General features: G+C 26.1%; 1 protein-coding gene across 5 annotated transcripts in view; it reads right to left on the reverse strand.

The window, feature by feature from the left end:
• The window catches only part of LOC114119109 (kinesin-like protein CG14535), a 159202-nt gene that overhangs the window by 55456 nt on the left and 91784 nt on the right, over nucleotides 1-11962 (reverse strand). The gene's annotated exons all lie outside the window — the stretch shown is intronic.

Below are 11962 nucleotides of genomic sequence, written 5' to 3' on the forward strand. Positions count from 1 at the left end.
CGAGAGAGAACCATGGTCTGCAGGGGGGCTCGATGTGTTGAATGACTGTACCACAGCCGCCGAGAAAACGCGAGTGTTAATTGAAATTCTGAAGAGTATTTTATCAAAATACCCTCCAAACAACTACAATATAATATAGAGAATAATAATAAGGAAGCTATATCTACGTACTGAAATCTAATATAAATAATATATTATTATTTCAACGTCTGTGTAATGGTTTTTTATCATCGATATTTACATGAAAAAAATATGTGTATACTTACTTAGTATAAAATAATTTTATGTTTTAATATTATGAATAAAATTGCACGTCTTTATTATAAAAAAATTATAATAATGATAATTTTTAAATGATGATATTGATATGAAAATCAAGAATTCGTCGTTTTTCAATTAATAATGGATATTTTTTTTTGTGTGAAAAAAAGAGTCTACCGAAGGATCAAATCTAGTAGCACACTTGTTGGTTGACTAAAATTTTATTCATGCGTGTGTTTATTCTGGTCATCTCTAACGTTTCGGATCGATACAAGTGAAAAAAAAAGTAATAAAAATAAAGCACTATTTCAAACAACTGTAGTGAACGAGAATACGGTTTTGCATACACGCTATAAACCGCGTTAATGGTTTGGAATTAATATGCAGAAAATACGTTTTATTACAAAAGAGGATTATATAAGCTCTACGCGTGGAGGGAAAAATCATCAACTGAAAAAGGGTCCTGTATATTTTTCATTATTTTTCCTTGTTTTTTTTTCTCTTAGGTAACATTTGAGGTGGGGCAGGGAATAGAATTTAATTCCATCTCTCGCGAACGACACTGCACCTCGCCACAACTCAGCATCACGGAGACAGGGTAAGGTGAAACCTGCACAATAATAATAACCACGGTGTCGGCCCACCAAAAACCTATCGTTAATGGAATAGGCGCCTCCGAGGAGGGGTTGGAGAAATCCTTCGGAGTACACACACCCTGTAGTGGTCTTTAATTAATGGAAGGTTCAAAGCTCACAGTCGCCAATCGTCATCGACGTCTCCGCGTCGAGTGTGCTCTTTTCTACCCCTTAACCGGCGCGACTGGCAACTGTGTGACTAATGTCTGGCAATTCACCAGGTTTCCCCCAATTCAGCCGCACCAAATTGCTAAGTGGTTCATAATTTAGACGGTTTTCCGCACGATGTTTCGAAGTGGGCCCACGTAAGACTCAATTATTAAAACTACGTCGTTTACGGTTTAGATGTTTAAGAGGAATTTTTTTCTTATGTATTTATATAAATACAAATACATAAAAGTATGACGTTGTGTTAATTTAATGATGATTTTGACGCAAATAATTGTGGTCTTATGGATACCTACTTTTAATTAATGGATACAAATTATGACTTTAATTGTTTGCATAATGCAATAGCTAATCTTAATAAATTAGCTTAATTCAAATATTTAAAAAATATTATTTCTGATTCTAGAAATGTTAATACTATAAATATTATATTTTATATAATAGTAAGGACTACATTTCAATATTTATAATAATATCATATTGTATCATATTGAAATGTTTTTATTTGGTATAATGTAGTAAAATTAATTAAATCAATTGCTTTGAAAAAAATTAGTTTTCATTTTTTTTTTGTATTTTTTCAAATATTTTAAATAATTATTTCATGTCTTGTTAATATAAAACGCTTTATTGTTTTGACTATACGAGTTATAACTGAAAATTATCTAAAGCACATATAATATCTGCTAAAATGGAATGCAGTGGTTTTTAATTAAGTTTTTCAGATATGAAATTGTTTATTTTGTTCTTCGGACAAGGTCCAAACGCTACTCCTAGTTATAGTAACCAAGTACAGTGAACATTCTTGAATTTATTATTAATATAAAAACGACCATTGTGTTAAAAGCAAAAACCCATAAAATAACTTGCAGCTTTTTCTAGATTTAAAAAAAAATTATCAAAAATATGTTTTATCGTGAAAGAGGAGTTTTTTTTTTTAATTTAAAACATTTTTCTACAAATTACATTTATACATAAGTTAAATTAAATAATTAAACCCGTAACGGTATTAAACATACCGCATAATTTTTAAAGTATTCATATTAAATTGATAATAATAATAATTTTGAATTAGTTAACTTTATAAAAATACATTAACAAAAATGTTTTTCCTTTTAGGTAGAGTAAAACGAAGAATTATATAAGTTTCTCAAAGGTACTTTTTTCTATACGAACACTGAATTGTTAATTCTAAATTTTCTCAGTATTTTCTTTTAGTGTAATGAAAATCTATCTACTGCAGAAAAAAAAATAGTTTATAAAATCTTAGCTAGTGTGGTCTTAACACACTTTTGCTCAGATTCGTTTTATCATTGATTTCAAATGTATACATTATGATAATATTATATACTCAACTAAATCTTACATCGAGGTGAAAAAGGACGAGTATTCAGACAACAGCTGTATCAAACCTGATTTTTAAAAAGTTGTTTATTCTTCTATGTTTTTCATGTATTTTGGATGTAATTTAAAATATATTCTAACATCTATATTAAAATCCCAACCATATTTAATTATTGAGGTAAATGTTAATATATTAAAATATTACTATCTTGTTTAACATGTTGATTTAATATTTTTGTGGTATATGTATAATACGAGTATTACTATAGGTAATTTTTTGATTACTGATTTTAATTTATATTATCCAATGTACTTTTGTCAAATAAAAATACTATACTAAAAATACGTAATAAATATTATGTTTTATCTACTGCTATTATACATTTTATCAAACATATCCAATCACTGTTTATAAAAAAGTATTTTAAAACTAAATATTGTACTACCAATTAATATAATATATTTTCCTAAGAAATTATTGGACTGCTATATATTCACACTAATATTGATTGGTATTAAATTGTTTTAGTTTTAACCCCAACAGTATAATACAAAAAATCTAAATGATGGTACAAATATATATTATTTAATAATTTATTCATTATGTAAAAAAAAAATAATACTTTGATAACTAAATATTATAAAATAACTTAAAATACCTGGTGGAATATTTTACATTTATTCCAAATAAATTTCTTAATAAATGAGAATAAAATTAATTACTGAAATATAGAAAAGTTCAATGATTTCTTTTTCAGATTTAGTAGACTTTGCATTTATGTATATATATATCATTCAATATCAATCAAAACTAATTTAAAATAGATTAAGAAAAAGAGATTAACTTACTCATTTTACTCATTTTTAATATTTATATTGTCGCTAAATATTATTGTTGCTCTAAAAATAATTGCCGGACACTGTATCACATTTAAAAAATAAACTGTAGAAAATACAGGAAGACGTATATAACATTGTGCAATTACTTTTCCCCTAATACAGGTGACCCTTACTGACAGAACAAAAAGTTTTTCAAGAAAAACTTGTGCTTCCGGTCCACGAAAAAGAGGGAAATTAATATTTCATACGTTCTAAAGGGCTGAGTAAAATCTGTCCCTTTTTTTTTCACGGTACATTAAGAAATAAATAACGATGCGACTTAAACTGTTTCACTTCCGAATCGTTTCTCATACAGACTCGCAACTACCACAGTTTGGAAACAATAGTGCCGAGACCAATTGAATCGCATTTATTTTTGGCCATCACAGACAAGTTTGTGTGTGAAGGAAGACGGTTGTTTCATTAGCAATGTGGACCACGGAGTAGAGGTGATGGCGCCAGACCATGAACGGGTACTCGCATTTTCCAAATTTGACAGCTGACAGACAGCTACTGAAGTTCGGTGTTTAATGAAGTTTAAACAAGATTGCACAAGGTTTGTTGGCGCCTCGTAAATGATTTAAAAGTTTAATTCCTCGAATCTATCGAAATTATGTGCCAGTAAAATAAAAATAAAAATTACCAAAGTCTACAGCTATAATAATATGATATAAATCGTATAATGGAAAAATATACGTTGAAATAGTAAATTAAAATTATAATACTATAATACCATAAAATACATTCCAATCAAATGCAGAATTCGAATTACATTTTAAAAATTTTATGTCGACATTATTACATTTTAGTCTTACAATATAAATTGAGAACAACTTGTGCTTTACGTTATGGTTCGATTATTTTTATTTTTTAAAGGAGACTTCAGATTTAATTATGTTATAATAATTTATGTCAGTACCTATTGTTCCTTCCATTTTTTTTTCATTTGCATTTTTTCCCTTGTTTCTGTCAACGTTAAGGTCATTAATTAATATTTTGTGTTTTTATCATTATTCAAAGTAATAATTTTTCATTATGGATATTTATATATATATATAAACGAATTAAAATCATATACATAGTTATTATATTATAGATTAAATGAACTTATTCCGTTTGCATGCTATACAAATGATTAAATTAATTAACTTGAATGGAGTTTCGTAATTTTCCAGCAGTCAATTACAAATACAAAACAATGTTTTTTTGTGTTTAGTGGTACCATATTGAAAATATAAACACTGAATATATGTGAACAATAATTTTGAATTCGATAACTTGTTAAATTATAAATAACGGAAAATGAGGATAATATTATTATACCAAAGAAATTTAATTATTACAGAGCACATTTTAGTAATTTATTATAAAATTTACGACTTCGCATAATATTTGATAGGCACGATCAGTAAAATTTAGTGGTGTTGAAATATACATGAACATTTGAGACAGTAAGATATAACTGGCAACGTGCTGTCTAATGGACGTGTGAATATATATAAAAAAAAAGTTTTCTTTGAACAACTTATTTGCGTTAGATCTATCCTAGACAGTTATGCCCCAAAGGAGTATTGTCACTTTTATATATACTTCTTTTGTTGTTTTGTTCGACTAAAAACTTCTTTCTTATTCGTCACGTGGCTGTCAGTGAAAAGAACGACGACGAGGTTTCATACAGAATGTCTTTCTAAAAAGCTTTTCGGTGGAGCTGAGGCGAGGAATCATTTCGATGGATGGATATCCGTCCGGCAGCCCAAAGATAAAGGGGAGCTAACACCGAGAGGGTTGTCACCCTATAAGCTCGACTTCCAAAGTCGACGAAACCCTTCAACCCCGTCCAATCGATGTGCGTATTCCAAAGTTTTTGGATGACAGTTCATGTGGTTGTTTTCACGCCCCCTGTATCAAAATTCATGCCGTTTGTTTCAAAATAATCGATAATATTCGAGTTTATTATTCTAGTACCGTATAATATTGATGGTCAGATTTTTGATTTTGACTTTTATCTTTGTCTGGCATCTTTGAACAATTCTAAGCCAAGAGAATGGAAGAATAAAAAATAATTTAAATGCATACAATTCTTGGATGTACTTTTGTATACTTTTGTACAATAATTACATTAAAAACCTTATTATCATGTAAATCAGCTTTGATGATAAAAAAATTAATGGTTTTTATCAGTGTTAGGTTGGTTTTTTTAGTATTATATTATTTGAAATTTTACAGTACAATGTTTTTAAGTAAGTAGAGTTAGTTTATTTATAGCGACTACTCATAAAAAAGTTACCTTTAACAAATTCAAATAATATTTAGTCATATTTGACAATATTATTTCAAATGTTTATTGACTTTCTTTTAATTACTAAACATTTAAAGTCTATAAATATTTAAATATTTGTAGCTACATCAAGAATAGAAAATCTATTTGAATGAAAAATATAAACGTTTTTACAATAGAGTACTTCACTTTATGAGTTCTAAAATAACATTAAAACCCTTGTAAAATTACTATTTTATTAAATTGACTATCTAATTTTCTGAATTATTTTTTATATGGTTCATCTTATTTAACTATTAACATTACATTTAAATCGATTATAGATCATATACACTATATAGTATTCGTAGAATTTCGAAATACCTAACTTGCATCGTTATTTATGGAGTTAATCATGGTTTTTACACGTCAATAAATTATGAATTCAAATTATTTAAAGGCACAAAGCATAAATTACATACCTTATGAAGTAATATTGATATATTTATCAAAATTTCATATTTATTTTTAACATACCTGAAACATAAGAAAAAAAAATATTAATTTAATAAAATATTACAATTTTCATTTTAAAATGTAGTCAGTTATATATAGTGATTATACGTTTAATAATTTTATGATAAATTGTGTTGACGTTTGTTAACAAAATGTAAACATTTGTAAGTTGAAATAATTATTAACCAATTTTTATTATATAAAAATGAAACATCATGTAAAAAATATCAAGCACGTGAGTACAATTATTTGTTTTCTACACTTTGGTTATTAGCTATTATTGTACATAGATTATAAATAGCTTATAATATTATAGGTATTAAAATTTGACTATATTATGTTCGCTAAGATATATTTATATAGTATTATGTATGTATTACTCTAATACATATACATACTCTAAATATCCGTTATGCATATAACACGAAATTAAATTTAACGCACACGCCATTAATTTTGATGTTATTAATTTTCGTTTTTGGTCTCATCCTGCACAGGGATTTCCATTTTTTATTATTATTATTATTTTTTTTTTTTTTGAACACTGGACTATTTCCGTGGCGGAAATTGGAAATGACAGCGGGAGCCGGATGCGATTGGAAACCCATCGATTTTCTCCCCGGTCCCTGGTAACGTCACGTACTTTTCTTGTACCTAGGTAACTATATATGTAGTATATATAACCGCGCCGCCGTAGAGTTTCTCATGCACACGCGTGCCATACCAAACCCTTGTTTCTGTACGGTTCTTCCGTCATATTAATTATCCGCACAGCTGTCAAGATTTATAGATCGATGGGTATATAAGGGGCCATAGGGTTTAGATACGCGATAGTCGTGTTGTGTTGTACACAGACAAACAGCACTTTTTGCAAATAAAACGGTCATGTTTACTACACTACCGCCTCGTTCATTGATATGACAAGTAGTCGTACGTGTGCATCAAGCTTGAAAAAAAAATTCTCAATTTAATATAATTACCACAAATTCTATGGTTCTCGTAAATAAAAAATAATAACATCTAGTTTGCGATCTAAAATATAACAATTAAATTGTGGTATCGATGATTTGATCAAATCGTGTTAGCAAAACATTAAAACAATAAAAATGTGTTGCATTCATACTAAAGTAATAATATTACTATAATTCATTACCTAATAACACGTGAAAACTTTGTATATACTATATTCTTTAGTCTATATTATTGTCGAGTGTGTTCACATTGTGAAAACGATTTAAATAGCCAAGATTTATAACTATTTATAACAAAGATGTGTTCATAAGAAAAAAAACTAAATTTAACACAACTAAAAAGATTTATTACACGAATATTTTTGACGTTTCAAGTCGTATAGGTATTTCTTTACAGAACAAAATCACCCTCTCTATATTTTATAGGTTGGTCGTATATTTTCGATAGTTATTTTATTTTGAAATGAAAAATAAGGGTTTGTGCATTGGAAATCGGCAGTTATCAGTGATCCCCCTCCTAAATTCAAATATTTCAAAGGTGTTACATAAGGGAGAAAATATGTGAATTAGAATAAATAATCATTTCGAGTATCATGCAATTTTCACCCATAGGTTTAATGTATATTTTTTGCTATAGATGTTTTGATGTTTTGACAATAAATAATATTCAATACCAAACGTGAGTTAGGTGTCACAAACAATTATATATGTTCTTAATTCACATAATTATTTTTTTAAATAAAAAAAAATGCAATCCTTGACACTTAGTACATATTATTGTATTGATCAAGGCTAGCCTCGAGAATACTAAATATCAAAATTAAAATATCTAATGTAGCATAGAAACCAGTTAGAATATTCACAGGAATTTAGGACAACGAGACGCTGTTTACTCAATTTTCTTTATTTTAGTTTTAGAGAAAATAGCCGAAGAAATAAATGAGATTGTCTGAGTGATCTGGGTTATGCTAAGTAACACGACAATAGACTTAACTCACGCATGCCGAAGACTTAGATCTATTAGGAAATAACTTTTTACATTTTTAGCATCATTTGTAGGTTTTAATTAATATAATAGTTAAGTTTGTTTTAAAAATCAATAACGATAAAACAGAATATTATATAATAATTAGATGAAGGAGCAAAGAATCCAGATAAAGAAAATTTATAAAAGCGAAATGCCGCACTCCGAGTGCATTAATATGTTTAAGATAATGTCCCATTTTATATGAGATAAATATCTAGGATCTATAGTAGGTAATTTAAGATAATAATATTCAGGTGGACATGGATCCTAGGATAGAGATGAGAAATATGTATTATCATGATTTAGAAAGTATGTTTGGCTAAAGATCATATCAAGAAAACTATAAACTAAATTACTTTGTTACTACAAGTAGTATTAATTGGTTCTAAAATGTTGACTTCGTGAAATGTAGAAAAATAATGGTTGCAATGTTTGAGTGAAAAATTCTAAGTATATAATATGTACCATGTATTGACTTGTGAATGGAGATTACGTCACAATAAAAAACTGACTTGTTTCAAAGACTCGAAATTATTGCTAAAATAATATACAGAAGACTATTATGGGCTGGTCAGGATTGAAGAAAAAAGGACTCACTTATTAAGGTGGTACTTAAAAAAGACCGGTTTGGGGAAAGACCGCTAGGTATAGAAAGAGAATAAGATATAGAAATAGTGGAAACGAATATAATATATTGGAGATAAGTAGCAAAAGATAGGAAAATATAGTGGTAAATTTGATAGAGCTCTTAAAAATTAACCAACAAAAATATGAATTTTATAATATTACATAATAATGCTTATAAATTTATTAAACCAATAAACGTTTTAGATACTGTATATTTATAAACATAAGTAATTCGTTAGTAATGAAAGGAGAATCAAATAAAAGTAAGAATATACTATTAAACTTACATTCAAATTATTATAAAAATATTAATATTACAATGTAAATAAAGAAAAATGAATATAATACTTTAAGAAATGAAAATGAATTATTTAATTTAAAAAGTAAAAACAAATATTTCACTACCTATATTGTTAAAAAAAAAAAAGGGGTAGGTAGTTTAATTTTGTTTTTTATGATGTAACTATGAAAGTTTACTTTTATATGAGAAAAATACCAATTAAATTACCTTTGCATTAACAAAAGGAAAAGCTGTAGTAATTAATTCTAAAGAAAACACTCTATGCAAATTAACTACATAACTATAAATTCAATAATTTTTTCATATTTTCGTGTTTAATTACAAACGTTTATAAAAACTAATAATAATTAACCAAGCAATAACAAAAAAAATATATTCTTTCATATGTATAATAGTAATAATAATAAGTAGGTAGTAATAACAAACCAAAATGTGTGAGATAATAATGTTAAATAAACAATATTATCAAGCATTAAAATTATGTTAAATTTACAAGTTTTAAAAATAAATAATATGAGAACTTAAATTATTCGTACTTAAAAATAATTTACTAAAATAAGTGAAAAAATGATTGACATTTCAACGTTTGACAAATATATGTTGTGATTAAAATGGAAAAAAATATTATCATGCGAATAACACTATTTTTATTTTCAGATGAAAATCTACCTTTATATTTTATTGCATGCAGTTGTTATGAAAAAAAAGATGAAAAAAATCAACAAATAAAAAAAAGAAAAATCTGTGAATCAAAAAGCTATACGAGGTCCAAATAACCTCGTTAATAATTTTCAAGAGCCATTTCCGGTTATAAGGGTCGACGACACTGTCGCGGTGGAATTCATCAATTTTGCGATCATAATCAAGCTTCGCTCCTCGATACGATGTAATTCCTCCCTTTTGACCTCTTCTCCTCTCATTCCTTCAATTTTGTTTATTTAATCATATGAATATATATATATATATAAAAATAAAAATTTATTTATTTATTCAGTCATTATTATTCAGGTTGATGTAATAACAATAATAATAATAATAATATATTACTGACTACTATTCGTGAAGAATACTTTAAGGAGATGATTAAATTGTAAATGTACGCAAGAGATAATTAATTTAAACAAAGTTTTTGAAAGAAAATATATTGTGGAAAGGAATGAAGTAAATGCTAACATTTTACTATTCGGCACCTGACAGTTTCAAATGAAATTAAGACTTACTTAAAAAAACCAGGATAACTTTTTCAAACCATTTTTTTTTCAATTATTATTTTAACGTCATATCGTGTGATTGGACTAAAAATAATATTATTTACTCCAAAGAGAAGTCGTTTGAAAAAAAGAATCATAAACCAATACTTCAATAATTTGTAAATAAATCATAAAAAAGACTTTAATACATTTGAATAATGGAAGTAACATCCATTTTCAAATAAATTCAATACGTTGTATTATATTTTAAAAACCATTAAAAAATGAACTTTTTTGTTGCTTTTTTTACAGTCATTATTTTTTAAGTTACACCATAATCAGATTTTTAGTGAAAAACTTTAAGACTTTTTACTACACCGAAGCGTATAATATTTTGAAATTTAAATGTTTAGATAATTCTCATAAGATGTTTTTCTCGCATGGTCTGCATAATTTCTAATAACAACGATGATGATAATAATAACCCTAGTATATTTAAATAAAGAATTAAATAGATAATAGCACACGATAAATTTTAATATATTATAAAACTGATAAAATTTATTACAACTTTAAAGCGTGTGTATTGTTTGACTTAAATTCGAATAATGAAATACCTTTACCAATGTGTAATTGCATATACTGCATATACCTACTGTGAATTTCCTATTAAGTATATTTAAAACTTAACAATTGAAAAGATAAAGTTTTGCAGACATTCTTATCACAGTAAAATACTTGGAATGGCTTTAAAATAAAGTTAATCGATGAATATTATCAGTACGACTGTACCTACCTATTCACTATATCATACGTTGGATGAATTGCATTTTATAAAATTAGAATAATTTATGTATGAACAAATAAAAACAATTATACAGTTTATAGCATAAACATGTATATGTAGGAGGTATTTATATATTTTAATTTCTTTGGAAGTGTTTTTATTTATTGTTCGTATTCAAAAATAAATAGAAATTAACAAAAACTAATATTGTGTATATTATAGAGTATAGACCATTCATCGTTTTCCTAAAAAAACTTCTATACAAATATCTATACTTACAAATATAATCATGTTAAAGCCAACTTATAGATATAGTATATTTTAAGTAGTAAATACATTGCTGATTTAAGTCAAATCACTGGTAAATGTAAATAATTATCTTCATACCATCATATAACAACTCAAAAAATGGGGTAATAATGAAACAATGGTCTGTGTAACTAAAATTTGTACATTTCTTTCACCTTACACAATATATTTATATTAACATGTTCATTAAACAATATTATAAAAATCTAAAATAATAATTACAAAATCTTATTTAGGTTTTTAGGTTAACAATTTTATAATAATTGTTTTTGATTTTTTTTACTATTATAATTTTTAAAGTTTTAAATATTTTTATTTTACTAACGCATTTATAGAATTTACAAAATTGTCTATTAATTTAATTACTTTACACGAGTGAAATTAAAAACACAATATAGCATTAACAAAATTTCTGAAATTTTTTATATATTTAAACTTTATATTGCAGACTTTGAAAAAGTTTAGTTTATAATCAATCTAATCATAAAATAGAAATTATAAAATACAATATTTTTTTTAAAAACAGATAAATTAAAAAATTATAATAATATTTTATAAAAAATATAATTGTAAAGCGCTATTATAAAACAAAAATATACAACTAATATATAACTTAGTGCTTTTCATAGATTTTTAGTTAAATTATTATAGACAAAAAACAAAATAATATAAGAATTTTGTTACTAGTTT

The sequence above is a fragment of the Aphis gossypii genome, chromosome 2 (genome assembly GCF_020184175.1).
Source record: "Aphis gossypii isolate Hap1 chromosome 2, ASM2018417v2, whole genome shotgun sequence".
NCBI lineage: Eukaryota > Metazoa > Arthropoda > Insecta > Hemiptera > Aphididae > Aphis > Aphis gossypii.